At 45.8% G+C, this 16,727-nt stretch overlaps 1 protein-coding gene across 1 annotated transcript in view; it reads left to right on the forward strand.

The window, feature by feature from the left end:
- The first annotated feature begins 1,636 nt into the window (after positions 1 to 1,636).
- The window catches only part of IL27RA (interleukin 27 receptor subunit alpha), a 262,144-nt gene continuing 247,053 nt past the window's right edge, over positions 1,637 to 16,727 (forward strand). The window contains exon 1 of the mRNA XM_078685668.1: positions 1,637 to 1,777. The gene's annotated coding sequence lies outside the window, so the exon portion shown is untranslated. The remainder of the gene's footprint in view (positions 1,778 to 16,727) is intronic.

A 16,727-nucleotide genomic window follows, 5' to 3' on the forward strand; every position in this document is an offset into this window, starting at 1 on the left:
CTCTGCGATAGTTTCTCTGGACAGGACATCATACACTTCTTATTTTTCTGTGAGCACCTTATTGTCATTAGGAAACGTTTTATTTTCCCAGTTTTAAAAAACAAAGGTTTTATGCAAGTGAGACCTGCCCTTCTCTATCTGCAAATGCTGAATGATGTAAAGGTAACTTTTAACATTGCCAATTTTTTATCTGCAGCTGTGAGAACCCTGAGGAAAATAACCTAATATTTTATAATCATGTATATATTTTTTTATCATTGTGTGTTAGAATGAAATTAGTCTGTACAATTTTTATTAACTGATTTTATATGTATATATGGGCTATGTTTGTGTTTTATATACCAGGGATTTTCAGTTGCTGACATAATCTGTTTTTAGTATGCTTTTATGGTTTGCACATAAACCGAATAAAGATATTTGACTGACTGACTGGATGAATGAAATAGTGAATGGATGGATGATGAGAGAAAGAATGGGTGGATGGATGAGTGAAATGATGGATGGATGGATTGATGAATTGATAAGTGAAAGGGTGAATGGATGGACAGAGGGGGCGAAGGGGAGGGGAGGGTGCATGGGCAAAAGATTGGATAAAGAAGAGTGGATGGATGAGTGTGCTGATAGATGGGGTGAAAGGGTGGATGGATGGATAATGGACGGATGAGTAAAAGGGTGGATTGAGGGATGGATGAGTGAAATGATGGATGGAAGGATACATGATGGATAGGTTTGCAAATGGTTGAATATGTTTAGATCTGGATTAGCTGCATCTTATGCTTGCCACTTTACATTTCACAATGTCTATCCGAGCAGATCTTCCCAACCATTTCTCTCACCAAACATGCCTGCGCAGGACCATGAATTGTAAACAAAATATCAGACTGGACAACCCAGTGCTGTAACCATATATAGAGATCATTATCATATGAAATACCACACAAGACCTGCACAGTTGATCAAAGCTGCGTGCATACTGAAAAGTGAAGTACACGATTGTTTCAACTTAATATAAACTTATTTTAACTAGTGCTTAAATGGCTGTCTATTTATTTACTTACTTACATACTATTGCGCAACCTCCTCTGATGTGTCTGTAAAACTTACCTTTTGTCCAGAAGTTTTGTCCTGAATTTTGCCCCCCTGTCCTGAATTTTGACCCTTTGTCCTGAATTTTTACACTCACCATCCTGAATTTGCACCCATGCCAGTTGGTCACCCTACCTCAGCCCCAGCTACGTAAGAACCACTACACAGAAGCTGATTTGTCCATCTGTCAGTCATGAAAAGAGCAGACCGTCACCCCAACGGGTGCGACTGACTGATTCCAATCATTCAGTCCAAGCACGGCACACACTGACCGCCGGTGAGCCCTACTCCCACCCCGCCTCCTCCATCTTCTCAGCCAAAACCGCGGTCAGCCGGGTCCAAGATAGGCTCAGGCTGACGGCATTCTTTCTATGACCCGTCAAACATAACTGTGCGTACGTATTAGGAGGGTGCGGCTCGGACATAGGTATGTGCAAACTTCATAACCAATCAGCACTAAGGAATTCTGTGCGGCGCACTAGGATTGGCTGATGTGCCACCAATGCGCCAATCCTAAATCACCTTAGAACAAGGGCAAACCCTGCACCCAGACGGACCCCAGAATATGTTCAGAGGGATCGGCTAGTATGCGACCCGGAAGAGCTGAAATTACGGTTACATTGATTTGACACCCGTGCGATTCAAGTGCAGAGATGAGCTGTGATAAAGGCAGAAGTCAAGGACGTCCAGTGTAAGTAGAGGACTGTTAATGTATGGAAAGACTGTCGGGAGATTTAATTTTGACACGTGCAACCCAGTCTTGGCAATGTAAAGCAAACATTGGCAAAGCCAATAGGTCTCTCGCTTTGGACCTCTTCCAGTGCTTTGTAGCATCGGTGAATAGAGCATTGCATTTTTGTAAAACATAATTAAGTAATAGTGTAACACTAATGGTAATTAATGACACATGGGTTGTAAAAGTGAAGTTCGGAAACGTATTTTTAAATATAAGTAAAGCTTTAAAAGGTTTGTTAGCAGTAATGCAAAATTGTAAAAGTATATGTAGAACCTTTTGTGTTGCATAATTATTTTTCACATTGGTTTGTAAATTTGTGTACCTTGTTCGCAGTTTCTTGTGCTATTTAGTGGGAGCATGCATAAGCAATATGTGTATTGAGCAAGGAAAGATTTCCAAAGTCTGTTATGACCATGCTCAGCTCATCACTAATGTTGTTACCATGTGCCTAACACTAGCAGTGATTTTAGGTTTTTGCTACACGATCCGCATTATCATGGACGGCTTTGAGGTAATATGTTCCACCTGATGGTGAAATATTTGCAAAGATTTACACACCATGTTTACTTGGAGCACGTGATGATTGTCAGCCCTAGAATGACCCTGTCAGTGGAATGCAAAGGGCTTACTGGGTGCAAGTGTTCTTTGTGTTTTTGGTGCACAGCATTGTATTAAGACATGAGTGCATGTTTAGGTACCCGATATAAACATGTCAAAGCTGAGCAGAGGCGAGTGTGCCAAAAAAGCATTTTCTGATGTAACTTAATGATTTGATCGTAATTTAATGTGAACACAGCTTCATGGTAGACTCTTACTATCAGGTTAATTTCAGTGCGGACAGTGATAACATTCACAAAGTGAACATATCAAAAGAAACCTTTGGAAATAATAATGCGACTGATGGAAATATCAACCCAAAGCCGCCTGTGAACAGACATGATCAGGCGGATGGTATAAAGATGACCTAAAACCCCTGTAAGTGTTTGGGACATAGTAACCGCATTGCTTTAAAGTTGGCCTCTGTACATAGCCGGACAAACATTTTCATGAAAGCCTTTGGAAATATTTAGGTGTGCAACATAAACATGTATTCACTCCATTAAAAAGTGACGGATCAGTTCCCAAAAGTTGTACATATTAAAAACAGACAAGCAAACATAGCACTAACAGCTCTGCAGTTATTTATATTTCGGGTGAAAAGTTGCTGTGGAAGCAATACATGTAGTTAGGAAAAGGATAAACATTACCTGCAAATCAGGGCTCAAGTCCTAAAAGAAGAAGTGGGGCGGGGGGACTCTCCAAGTTAGGTAGTATCACAGGAAGTGACAGCACGGCGCGTGGTATTGCAGGAAGTGACATCACAGTAAGTGACATCATTGCATGTGCCAGGTTCATTTACCCAAGGATTGATAAACTAACTCTGCTGCCAGCCTACCCGGCCAGGCGTATATTCCATGTGCAGCAAATTTCCATGTAGATGTGATTGCTTTAGCTGCCTGGTGGTTAACGCATTTGATGGAAAGATCTTTTTTGTCGAGTCCTAGTTTTGACTTAAAGTAGCATACAGGGTTAATATGCCTCCTGCAAAGCACATCATGTAAAATGCAGATGGCAGATTTTATTTTATGTAGATAGGTAAGTGGGTTACTGCTTTGAACACAAAGATCCTTTTGTTACATGCAGTTGCATTGTAATCCTTCTAGTATAGCAGAGTGAGCTCTGAAGGATGATATGTGACTCAGTAACCCTCACTGTCTTATGTAACACATCATGTGCAATGATTTACAAACTTGTGTGATTTATTGTCAATATAATGTGTATGTTTGCTGTAAAGTGACCTGTCACCCTATATTGGGATGAATAGTGCTGTAAAACAAATAAAAAAATACTGGTATTTAAATTATTTTGCACTGGGACAGAGTAACACATCTGACATTCTTACAGTGCATGAATATCGTTTATATATATGTGGAAAAGTCAGCCCATAACGCACCTGATGCCCAGGCTGCTGGCGCAAGACGCCTCTTAGTTCCCATCTTGAACAATTACCAAATAAAGAGACGGGCGCTGGAAGCAGGAAAACAAGAACAGAGTTTTATTTCTCATGAGGAGAGCCTGTCATGTCGGACACTCGCATAGTGTCTTCAGGAGGTGCTCTAACAAGTTTCTCTGAGGCTTCGTCTTTTATACACATGTTTATGATGCACAAACATTCCTTATTGCAATAAAGACGCTTTGAAGTAGGAAAAAGCATGCTTGGAATCCCAGCTTCAGGCCTATTCCCATACCAGTCGCTCAGATGTCATCCTCCCCTCCTGAATGTAACAAGAGATTGTGATCTCTCAGCCGGACATTCCTACAGGACACGAGGGCAGGAGGGGATGATCAGATCAAAGGTTGGGCAGGCGATAAGATCGGGCACTTCGGTTGGTGTATCACGGTTTTGTTATGCTGGGCAGAAAAAGGGGGGGGTGTACATCCACGAGGCTTGGTCTTAGGACTTGGGACCGGGTCGAAAGGCCAAGTGCAGCTGGGGGGGGGCTCGTCAGCAGAGGGGAAGGGTGTTCTTGGGAGGAAATGGGGGGGGTGTGGGTCAAGCAGGAGTGTTACTTCTAGAGCAGGGTCACGCAGAGGGAGAGGGTTTTATGGCCGATGCATGAGCAGTGCGCGCGGGGAGGGGTGCCGGGGGTTTAACAAACGGGCAGAGAGGCCATGGTGCCTAAAATGGCTGTCGTGTACGTGTGTGCATGGGTCTATGCTGGTGGGATAACACAGTCAGTGTTTCGTGATATCCGTTCTGCTTACAACAAGGGGTACAGTGAACACAAATGAACGCCGCTTATGTGCATATACATTGCCATTTTCAACAGTCGCCGCTTTTTAACATAAGTTAGTTCATTTCGGTGTTTACCCCAACTGACGGAGTGTACATATAGCCATGTGTGGCCAATGAAATAGCGTTTGTCAATACTAGCAGATTGCGTGTAACCATATGCAGTCGATAGGATTGACGGAATGCGGTACATATGAATTTACATTTGTTGGGTTATTCATACAAGTCTAGAGATCGGCATAATACTTAGTCGGGGTCAATCAAGAAAAAGGTTCCGACACATTATAGAATCAGGTTCTGACTTTCTCTCCGGTGACATCAACATACAGTAAAAAGTGCTCTGATACCTTCGGGTCTTGTCAGTGCTATATGAGACTTTTGGAAAACTAAATACATGAGTGACCGATGTAACATTTTTGAAAGCAATACAAAAATGGTTGAGGGAGGAATTCAGTTCGATACAAGCAATTAGTCAAGGGGTGGGAAGAAAGTTCAGGAAGGGGGGTCTTCGTCACAATGTCTTTTTAACAGCGAGCCATCACTGGTAGGCTCTGGTAGTCCGTCTTCTTTCGTTGGCGCTGTTGAGCACCGGCGGTGGAGCTATAGGTCCAGCTCGGATCCATCCTTACGCGTTGCAGGGTGCGATCAGTCCTCTGCTGTTAGATCACAGTCCTGTTTCCTAACTGATCTTCTTAGGGGTGCCTCATGCTGGGCACCTGCGTGTCTTTCTTCTTCCGTGGCAAAACCTTATTCTATCTAAATGCTGCTCTTCTTTTCTGAGTCAAAAGTTATGCGAAAAGGGTGATGTTGTTGAATAATCGAGGGAAGAGAGGGCGGAGCGGGATCAGATCTTTGAACACACCAAGGGACCAAGGGAGCAAAGGACGACGAGCAGGCAGGCCCATCAGTCGGGCTCAAAAGGGACGGGGACTTCAGGCACGAGTGGGTCAGCAAATCGAGGGCTTCAAGGCAGCCCTTCATTCCTTCATCTGCCGAGTTTGAGAGTGGTGCCTCGTCCCGCGTCTCGTTGCTCTGCGACTCCACCTTTGGTTGAGGTCACACGTGCTTCATGATCTGTGGCCAGGCTGTGCGTCACGTCCAGCTCCTCTCCTCCGGTGATTGTATCTTTGAATGGGTACAAAACAAGTTTTAGAAAAACTGGCAGGAGAAGACATTTATACATCTCAATTCTGTCCCCAATCCTAAGCAGGTGGGGGATAGGTTCATCGGTCACAGTCAGAAGTCATCACTTATGGAGTATGTAGGAGGGCATTTCCACTGAATTCGTAAGCCTATTTGGCGTTCATTCGTGACGTACGTGGAGAGAAATCGGACTCCCATCGACAGTGTATTCTATCAAACTCGAAATCGAGTCCTTAGGTAGAGACTCGCCTTTTTTTTTAACCCAAGTACTGACAATCTTACATTTCCCTTCGGGGTCGGCTAACTCTTGCAAGCAGGGGGGTTATCATCATGAGAGGGGGGGCAGAGGCTAAACATGCTTTTCTTGGGGAGCGACGGTTAATCAAGGTCATCAATTACGCTTCGGGGATAGCTGATATGGAGCTGGGGTCAATCGGGAGAAGCGAGGACGCTTTGGACAGGGAGCTGGGGTCAACCGGGAGAAGCGAGGACGCTTTGGACATCCGCACTTAAGGTCAGAGGGGTGGGGCAATCTGGGCATTGGGGATTGCATTTCTAACGAACTGAAAAACAGAAGACCATTGACGTTATAGTCCCCCTATAAAAAGGCCAGATTAGGGGACATCAGTCGTCTTACCTGTCCTTTCTTTCATTACCAACTCGGGTTCTATCGTTTTGCAGAAAGGAGAGGTAGTAATATGGCAAGTTACAATCGTTTTAGTTCCTGTCAATTTTGCCGAACACCTTTGTGTTCGAAGAGACCCAATTAGGTTTGTGCCGGTGGGGCACAACGTTACCACACAAGGGAGGAGGGAACAGGGGGACCCTCAGAGAGAGTGAGTCGTCCGCACTCTAAACGAACTATTCAGTACACGTATGACATGGAGAGAGAGAGAGATAGAGAGATAGAGAGAGAGAGAGAGAGAGAGAGAGAGAGAGAAACGTGTACAATAATAGGCCATTTAGTGCGCACACAACACAGAACAGCAGGGGTCAAGTAATACAGAAACACAGGCAGAGGGACGACGTAGATCCATACATTACGTACACACAAACTCAGGCGGGGGAGACAGTACATGTATTATATACAAAAATCCGAGACAAAACATAGAACAGTTATTGGTATTATATACAAAAATCCAAGACAAAACATAGAACAGTTATTGGTATTATATACAAAAATCCAAGACAAAACATAGAACAGTTATTGGCCAAAATGATCTCTTCCTGTATGCTGCGCATCCTTAGCATCCTAAGCTCTTTTTACCTTTTTCTTCTCTTTTATCGTCGGCTGCCTTCACTGGTAGCTTTGGTTGCACACACTTACACCTTTGTCAATTGGTCAAGAACTAACCTGGTCGGGCTAATGCTCACGGTGGGATTTTCGAATCATTTTTTTTTTTTTTTTAGCAAATGTGTTTCCTGGTTGAGGCAACAGTGGGTGTCAGTTGGGAGAACAACGGGGCAGCTTTGAGTTTCATGTCTATGAGGGTGCGAAAAGGAGGTAGTAGATTTTAAACATTGGCAACATTCCTAGTCCTCCAGGCGGAGGGTACTTGGGTAAACCTCACCTCGGAATATTCCTTAAACTTTCCCTATTTAGTTAAACGTAGGAATGTATTCATTAGTGCACGTCATTCTTGGTTGTATTATTCGGGGTGCCAAGCGAAGTCATATTTTGTAGTTTCCGCTTCAGGCTGTCCTCCCAAGCGCTAAGTTCAGGGAGAGAAATAGTCATTGTTTGCTCGTCGTGTGTAGGCACCATAATCAAACCCCTTTTTCCCATCTCTTCGTCCGCTAGATCACAATTTTTTCGTACTTTAATCGACGTTCCGATGTGACCTGCAGAAAGAGGGAAAAAGAAGGGGGGCGGGGGCAGCATTTAAAAACTCATTAGCGCGCATAAACCCGAAAAGGCTTTTACTTACTACATACTCGGCCTATCTCCACGGGATGCAGTCCCTGCCAACTTGGCGTTTAAGCCCAGGTGGACCGTTTAGTGTGGGAGAGATGATTATCGGAAGCCTGTGGATAGCATAGGTCGCCCAAGTGTGGTATTACGGATCGTGTGCAGGGGGGGGGGGGTCAGAACAAAGGGCAGTCGGTGTAAAGTGGGGGGGGCGAGCTCGTGCTCTCCTTTGAGGAAGAGGGGTAACCTACAGTGGTACGGGGTCGTTGTCGTTCGTACTAGGGGGGTCAGGTGGCACTCCTTCGGGGCGACTTAGGGGCATTTTAAAACAACTTTCCTGATACAGGTAGCATATAAAGTATAGGCTAAATACCAGGATCTTTAGCGGTTGCTTTAGGCTGTACAAAAATGAAAAACACATACAACAAAAAACCTGGACCGTTCATATTTGCAATATTTCTGAGTACTATACTTTTTAACCCTTAACTAATCGAGCTGAGCCATCTCACCTGTATTTTAGTTATATCGGAAATAGTGGTCATTTATTCGAAACTTACCAATCTACGCATGACAACTACGTTTGCTTTTTCCAAAAATCTTTAATAAGAATGTCGGTGCACAAATACGGGCCTACAACCCCGTGGGCCGGCCACGGAGCAGGCTGGAACTGTACATGTGGGGATACTTATTAGTGGAAAACCTAATGGAGTCGGTGGTCGTTGATTTCATAATACAAAGTGTGACAAGTGCAATAAAATCATATCGAAACTTCAGTGTGAGCTAGTATCATAAGTGTTGAAATTCGAACTTTCAATAATCATGATGCGCCAAAACTTAACAACAATTCATTGTCCGAATGTTCAATCAGTACCCATCTCATGTCAATTCATTGTCCGAACACATAATCAGTACCCATCCCATATCAATTCATTGTCCGAACTGACAGTACACATCCCATATCAATTCATTGTCCGAACATATAATCAGTACACATCCTATATCAATCCATGTGTTTTAAAAAACTGCATACATATCTCACGACACCAAGGCTGAGCAATCGGGGTACAACAAGGAGTTGAAAGTTTCATTTGTACCGGCGCCATTTTGGGTGCAGCCAGGCAGATCCAGGCATAGTCAAAATCTCCACCAACTCGTGGTTGGCCCAGAGCCTCTTTCGGCAGTCCAAGAGTTCCGTTAAAGGGCAACAGAAAGGATCGGCGGTATGAACCATTAGTCAAAGGGGGAGGGAGGCAACAATTTTTTTCTACCGGGTCATACTGGGTTTTCACCGGAACTGATCCGAACTGTAGTCTGCAGGATTTTAGTCATTCAAACTGAGGCTGGCGCCAGCATGGGAGCGCCGACGTCTCGCGGCTACATTTTCATCGTTCCGCGGGCAATCATGGCAGTCATTCCCCATCGGGGGTGTCTGCGGGGGTCGGTGGCCCCCGTGGCTCTTATAGAATCTTCAAAGTCGAGGAGAACACTTCTGATTGTGGGACTCATTTCTTAATTAACAAGCAACCGGGCCATCCCTTCACGCCGGGCCCGCTCCTGCAGGGTCGACCGCCATTTTACGAGTTCCAGCAGTCACTGCATCACAAGAGTGGACGAACCCTTGTCGGGTGAGTGGAGCGTTGGGGGTGCCACTGGGGGCCTCCACCTGGGGAGGTGGGAGAGGCTCGTTCGCGCCGCCTCTCCCTCCCAGCGCACCCCATGCCGTTTTTCTCGGCGTTGACATTCATGATGGCCGGACCAGGCGATGAGAGGGGGGGGGGGGTCGGAGGCATAGGCAAGACATCCCCCCCCCCCGGTGGCCTGCAAGGCGCCGCTTCAGGGCCGAACGGGGAGCTCATACCAAGCCGGGGCTGGACCAGGAGATACGAGGGGGGGGGGTCGATGGCATGAGCAAGACATCCCCCCCCGTGTTGTCACAGCCATTATTGAAGAAAGAAGAGGAGGGGACGCCCGGATCCCGTCGGCCTCGGCTCCTCTTCTGGCCCACCTTATGCGACGACCTCCCCGGCCGATGGCTGGCAGCAGGACCCGCCCTACTCGTGCCGAAGATCTCGTCTTCCGGATGGGCGTAGCCGCGAACCTGTTGCACTTCGGGAGTTTCCAGAATGGGGGTAGGTATCTGCTGACTTGTATCTATCTCATGTTACCGTTATTGGGGCGTGGCAGGCGGTGGGACAGACATGTTTGGAGCAGTGAGGGGTGGCGAAGCCTAGTTGCCTCGTGGCCGTCGCGATGTCAAGCTTGGCTTCTCTCACCATTTTCATGTTTCTTATTACGGGCTTATTTCTAACGTTTCTTATTTCTAGCGAAATCATGTATTTTATCGTGAGCTATTTCTAACGTTTTCCTATTTGTAGCGAAATCAAAAACTCATCAGTGGCCTACTGATTTTGCTTTCTTTTTTCTTTCTTTGTTTTTTTTTTTATTTTTTCTTTCCTTTCTAGTGTGTTTCATGCTAAAGTTTCTGTTAACAGGATACGGTGATTACTTCGTTATTGTTGCATATGTCCTTTTTATTAGGGGTGCCCTCCGGTCGAGCCAGATGACCTACCTTTAATAAATGGTCCGGGTGGAACTAGTTTACCAATCAGTGGGGAGTAGATAGGCACGAGAGATTACAACGGGGGACAAAGGTCCACATTACCTACCCTTCACTACTTGCAAAGATTAGACAGAATATTTCTTTTCTACGTTATTTGCAAACAGGGAATGCCGGGAACGAACTATTCCTTGAACAATAAAATGTCCAAGTAATCAATCAATCAGTGGGGAGAAAAAAATGAGCATGACGGATTACAATAGGGGACAAAAATCTGCATTACCTATCCTTCACTATCTGCAAAGGGGGGCAGAATATTTCTATTCTTCCCTGTTTGTAGACAGGGAATATCTCAAAGAGCAATAATCGAAAAAAATCGATAACAAACAATCAGTGGGGAGAAAGATAGGCATGACGGATTACAATGGGGGACAAAAGTCTGCATTACCTATCCTTCACTATTTGCAAAGAGAGAGGAACGTTCCTATTCATCGCTGTTTGCAAATAGAAAATGTCTCAAAGAGAACCAATACTTCAAGTACAATCAATCAATCAATCAGATCGATAAAGCCATCCTACCAATCGGACGTAAAGACGTCCTACTTAACCTTACCCGGACCGGACCGTGTGGGCAATTCTTCGCCTTCCCTTTTCCAGCGCCCGATCGTTCTCTTTCTCCATGTTTTTACCGTAGCATTCCTGTGGGATTCCAGTCAGGACAGTAGGTCACTTGAGAGAGAGGTCCGTTCGGAATCGGTGAAGTTCATTCAATCGGCAGCCGGACGAGGGCCCTCTCAAGGCAGGTATACTCCAATCGTTTAGATGTTCACCCCATCGTCTGGACCTCTCTTACCAGACCTTATGTCGCTGATGGACCCCGCGTTGGGACGCCAATTGTGGAAAAGTCAGCCCATAACGCACCTGATGCCCAGGCTGCTGGCGCAAGACGCCTCTTAGTTCCCATCTTGAACAATTACCAAATAAAGAGACGGGCGCTGGAAGCAGGAAAACAAGAACAGAGTTTTATTTCTCATGAGGAGAGCCTGTCATGTCGGACACTCGCATAGTGTCTTCAGGAGGTGCTCTAACAAGTTTCTCTGAGGCTTCGTCTTTTATACACATGTTTATGATGCACAAACATTCCTTATTGCAATAAAGACGCTTTGAAGTAGGAAAAAGCATGCTTGGAATCCCAGCTTCAGGCCTATTCCCATACCAGTCGCTCAGATGTCATCCTCCCCTCCTGAATGTAACAAGAGATTGTGATCTCTCACCCGGACATTCCTACAGGACACGAGGGCAGGAGGGGATGATCAGATCAAAGGTTGGGCAGGCGATAAGATCGGGCACTTCGGTTGGTGTATCACGGTTTTGTTATGCTGGGCAGAAAAAGGGGGGGGTGTACATCCACGAGGCTTGGTCTTAGGACTTGGGACCGGGTCGAAAGGCCAAGTGCAGCTGGGGGGGGGGGGGGGCTCGTCAGCAGAGGGGAAGGGTGTTCTTGGGAGGAAATGGGGGGGGGGGTGTGGGTCAAGCAGGAGTGTTACTTATAGAGCAGGGTCACGGAGAGGGTTTTATGGCCGATGCATGAGCAGTGCGCGCGGGGAGGGGTGCCGGGGGTTTAACAAACGGGCAGAGAGGCCATGGTGCCTAAAATGGCTGTCGTGTACGTGTGTGCATGGGTCTATGCTGGCGGGATAACACAGTCAGTGTTTCGTGATATCCGTTCTGCTTACAACAAGGGGTACAGTGAACACAAATGAACGCCGCTTATGTGCATATACATTGCCATTTTCAACATATATGGGGGTCCCAACAAAGTAAAAATCTGTGCCTCTCATGTGCTTTTGAACGGACAGGGCGTGCCACATCATAGTGCTTTTTTTGCTGAAGGGCGAGGGAAACACCGGACGGCGTATGGAGGTGCAACACAGGCAACCGAGGGGGTGTCAAAGAAACGCTATGACACGGCCAACGCTGGCTGTGTCATAGCGCTTTTTTTAGGTTGAGCCTAGCGCAGTGTGCATGCGCTGCTCTGCGAGGCTTCTAGTATGTACTCTGTGCGGGTCTGACTCCTCCCACACATTGGATTGGCTTTTGCGTGTGTCTTTTTAGAATCGAAGCCTGTAAATGACTAAAGGGTGCATGTCCCACCTCTTCTGAAAGGTTCACTCCCACGACGTTTTGCCGCGAGAGCGAGCAGTGGCGCGCAGGGCGGCAGCTGCAGTGCCTCCTTGTCTCCGCGTGCCTACCCCCACCACTCCTCATTAAATGGGCCAATTAAGTGTAAAGTGTGCTTAATAAGTACTCGTTTTTAGGTCTCGCCTTGCAGTGCGCATGTGCTGCTCTGCAAGACTTTATGTAAGGGCTTTAGAAATCTCACCACACGCTCGTGCATGTGCTTTTTGTTTTGTCCCAGGCTATTGGCCTTTGCGTGCGTCTTTTTAACAAAGACAACACGCAATTGGGCAAAGGAAGGCGCATGTCCCGCCTTTGCTCCGCCCACGGCCTATTGCGTGTGGTTAATCGCACTGGCACCATCTGGTTTGAATTATCGTGCCCAGATGCGGATGCCATAATTGAAACAGATGTTTCGCTGTGGCGCGTGCGCGTGCGCACCACTCGCGGGCTTGTTGTGATTGAAGTTTTAACGTGCTTGTGTTCCGTGTGAATATGTTGGGTTGTGGGTCGATGAAGACCGATATATGCTGCGATACAGCGGCGCAAGCATCACGGCCACACAGAAGACCTACACACAACAAGCAGGCTGCATCCTACCAGCGCAAGTTTCACTCGTGCACAGAACAGGTAGAAGCCAGTGCAGGAGCAGCGCATGCCTCATTTATACCGCGGGAACGGCGCCTGCAACAGGGCAAGCTACACACCGGCTATTCGTCACCTCCTTCCACCCCAGGAGGAGCAGTAGCGTGCGGCTGCATGCACCGGTCTCGCAAATCCTTCAACCCTCTTTGAAGGGGCGAGTGGGAGGTCAATTTGGGATGGAAGTTTATCAAAAGTCATGTAAGTATTTTATAATTCCTTAAATAGAATGACCTCACAGGTTCAGGCAGTATGTGGATTTCACAAATCGGGTGTTTTGTCCACACGTGTGTAGAGCTGCAGCATTCATTTCCTCTGAACCTTACTTCCTCATCGCTGCATACCTTTCCCCTAGTTCTTCCGGAAAGGCATCTGCAGGGCTGATGCCGCTTCCGGTCTCTCCCGCTCCCACTGCTGCTTAATAACAGGAAGTAAGTCCTTCCTCCCTAAGCCACCAGCTCAACTCGGGGAGAGGAGTTGGCCTAACGGCTAGGGCGCTCGACCTCGGACCTGGAGGAACTGGGTTCGAGTCTCGGTAACAACGCCAAAACCTCCTGTGATTCTGGGCAAATCACTTAATCTCCCCGTGCCTAAAATGAAAGTAACTGGAAAAACGTAAAAATGTAACGTAACTGGAAAAATATGTAAAGCGCTCTGATACCTGATTCGGTTCGGGTCTAGTTCGCGCTATATAAAACTCTGCAAAAAAAAAACAAAAAAAAAACAGAAGTACTGCTTAACTTGACAAAATTGTCTGCGTGAAGATTTCACCAGGGAGGACAAACTATTACCCTACAGTGAGGTGCCTACGCAATGTTGGACTTTTTTGTTATAATGGCGGTTTCGAGTAGCATGAGGGGGCATTCGTGTACTGGGTTTAAGTCCACTTCTGCTGAGGCAAGGATTTGAGCATCGTTGATCCTCACAAGCTTGATAAACCTCTATTGATTTATGTATCTGCCTATAGAATCCGATAACGTGCAACCCTAGAACCAGATGTGAGACTTAAGGTAACCAGAGCATCCTCTTATTACTGGTTATCTGTGTCCTACCTTGCACACCTTTTGCCTGCTGCAGCTTCTGACATCCGTCCAAAATGGCTGTGCGAGCCTGTGTCCGGACACCTGGGGTCTGAACCCGAAGATTTTTAACCCAGTCAAAGAAAAAACAAAATGTCTTTGCTGCACCTCATACCCTGTTGCTGCTCAAACATTCGGATGCATGTTTATTTTTTAAAATAAATAGATAATTTTTGGAACACTTCTCTCTCTGTACTGAACACAATTTGCTTCACTTCCAGAAAATCCTATAGCAGAAGAAGTACACATATTGTTATTTCTGGGATGAGATATGCCTAAATTGAATAAATATGAACCAAGGCGATGGAGTGTTTTTCATTGTCTGCCACTCAAACAGTCTTCTTCATTCTTTCAAACGGCTTTATCTTTCCTGTGCCCTATCTGCAAGAGAGGCTTCCCCTTCCAATTGGTTAATATACCCATCTGTATCGATGTACATATTTACCCTCCTGTGCCTGTATGGAGTGTGAACTGAACAGCGGAAGGATTGGAATTCCCAAACAGCAACTGTTCTGTTTCTGTGGCCAGCAATTTTTAACAAAAAATGAAGTTCCAGTTGTGATAACTTCAGAATGAAATTGTCCTCAGTAGGTTTGAGCCACTGTGAAAGCTAACATCTTTGTTCGGACAGGGCAGCTCTCTGGGAGTTGTTTTCCTGTAACTGTCTATTCTGAAAAATCCACCTTAGCCCCCCTTTCAACTATGGGACCAGTTCCAAATGGACCGAGCTCAGAGTTTGAGTGCCAAGGAAGCAGGTGGTGCTGCAGCTTGGGAGTCCAAGGACCAGGCTTCCAGATCAGGCAGTTTCTCTGCTTCATCCAGTATTTTTGGATACCGGTGTCAGGGTGAGACTAGCGGACACGGTTTTTAAAGTCCTGGTCACACTTGACGTTTAAAAGTGGAGGTTGCTCTTTAAAAAGAAGCTGTAGGCCGCTGCAGAGCAGTTGCATGACTGGACTGAAGTGTCCTTACAATGGTGCCCCTGCTGCTTAGTAGTAGTCCACCTGATTTCCTCTTCTGAATCCCTTTTCAAAAAGCTGCTCTTAAAGTGCTACATTTATTCGAGCCCTTGACATTTGTTTGGCTGTTCCCGTTTCATCCGAAGAGTGTCTTTCTTGATAAATGTCAACTGCCTGATTCTCTATGCACCAAAGGTAATTTGCAAAGGAAAGGACACAGCCGATGTAAACCAACACATCACTCTAGTCACCTGCGAGTAACGTTAGCCATTTTGATGCTGGGAGCCTGGATTTTGCCAGCCTGTGACCTTTTATTTTTCTCATCTTGCTTGTGTTCTGTTAAACAAGAAAGTGTTGTGACCCTTAATTGCGGGCAGCTTCACAGCAAGTTGTGGGGAGCCTGGCTTGCAACAGTGTCCGAACTGTCTCTATCTGCTGCTGGCCTGCGTGCTTCCCACTGGGGGACCGGGCTCTTCTTACACCATGGACACTGCAATCAGATGTTGTGCTTTCTGAAAAAAGCGTATCATATTTTATTTCTCTGCTGACTTCTGTGACATTGTTGGCCAAACGCTGTCTCTGGCAATCACGGAAACCTGCAGTGAAAGTGCTCGGAGCACATTTTGATTCCTTTGTGATGAGCAATAAAAAAAAACATTGGCATAGCCAATAGGTCTCTCCTTTGGGGCCTTATAAGTATTTAGTTATGCAGCACAATATCCTTGGTGCAACAACATCAACTGTTGCGTGGCTAGACACTTTTATAAGGTCCCAAAGACGAGACCTGGCTATGCCAATGCTTGTTTTCATTTATTGTTGGTGAGCTGTCCTTGCTGCTTGCACGCTAGTTTATAGTTTAGCGCTTGTATTCTTAAATCTCCTGTAAAGATGTTTTTCGATCGTTGGATTTTGCGTTTGCTTTTGTGTATTCCCTCATGGGTGCCATTATAGACTCATTTCAAACAATCCCCCCTCCCCCCCGTTGGCCGTTTGCAATGCAATAGGTCTCGCCTAAATGCAAGTCCTATTGCATTGCAAATTCTTTTTATTCATAAATGCTGCCATTTCATGATGTCCGCCGAGGATACAATGTAGTCTGTTCTCTATGTTGTAACTAAGAGGAACATATGGTGGGCGGTCCTTATGAGGGAAGAAACTACAGACCGGGAAACGGATTGGCTACACAGCTTCATATAAATTAGCATATTAATACGGTTGTGTTAACAGTACAACTTTTACTGTAGTCGACTCTCTTTTCTTAAAGAACATCGTAGATAACTTGTGATTGTGAGAAGTTGGCCTGATATGTGATGTCCACTATTCTAGTGGGCACCCTGTATCAGTCCAAACAACCCTTATGGTGATGGTTGTAAAGTCAACCTTATAAACCAGCTATCCTAGTGGTAGCATGGACAAAGCAGTCTTAGGCTAAACTCAAGAGGGCATGTGAAGCCAGCTGTTTTACCATATGTAACCCCTTTAATACCAAGTGAAAGGACACCACACAGGTTATATATAAAAATATATATGTATTTATTACTAACACAACCCTCTGAACTCTTTATGAGGTCAGAGGCATAAGCACATAACAAGATACTCCATTAT

Source organism: Lissotriton helveticus, chromosome 1_1 (assembly GCF_964261635.1).
Source record: "Lissotriton helveticus chromosome 1_1, aLisHel1.1, whole genome shotgun sequence".
NCBI classification, from domain to species: domain Eukaryota; kingdom Metazoa; phylum Chordata; class Amphibia; order Caudata; family Salamandridae; genus Lissotriton; species Lissotriton helveticus.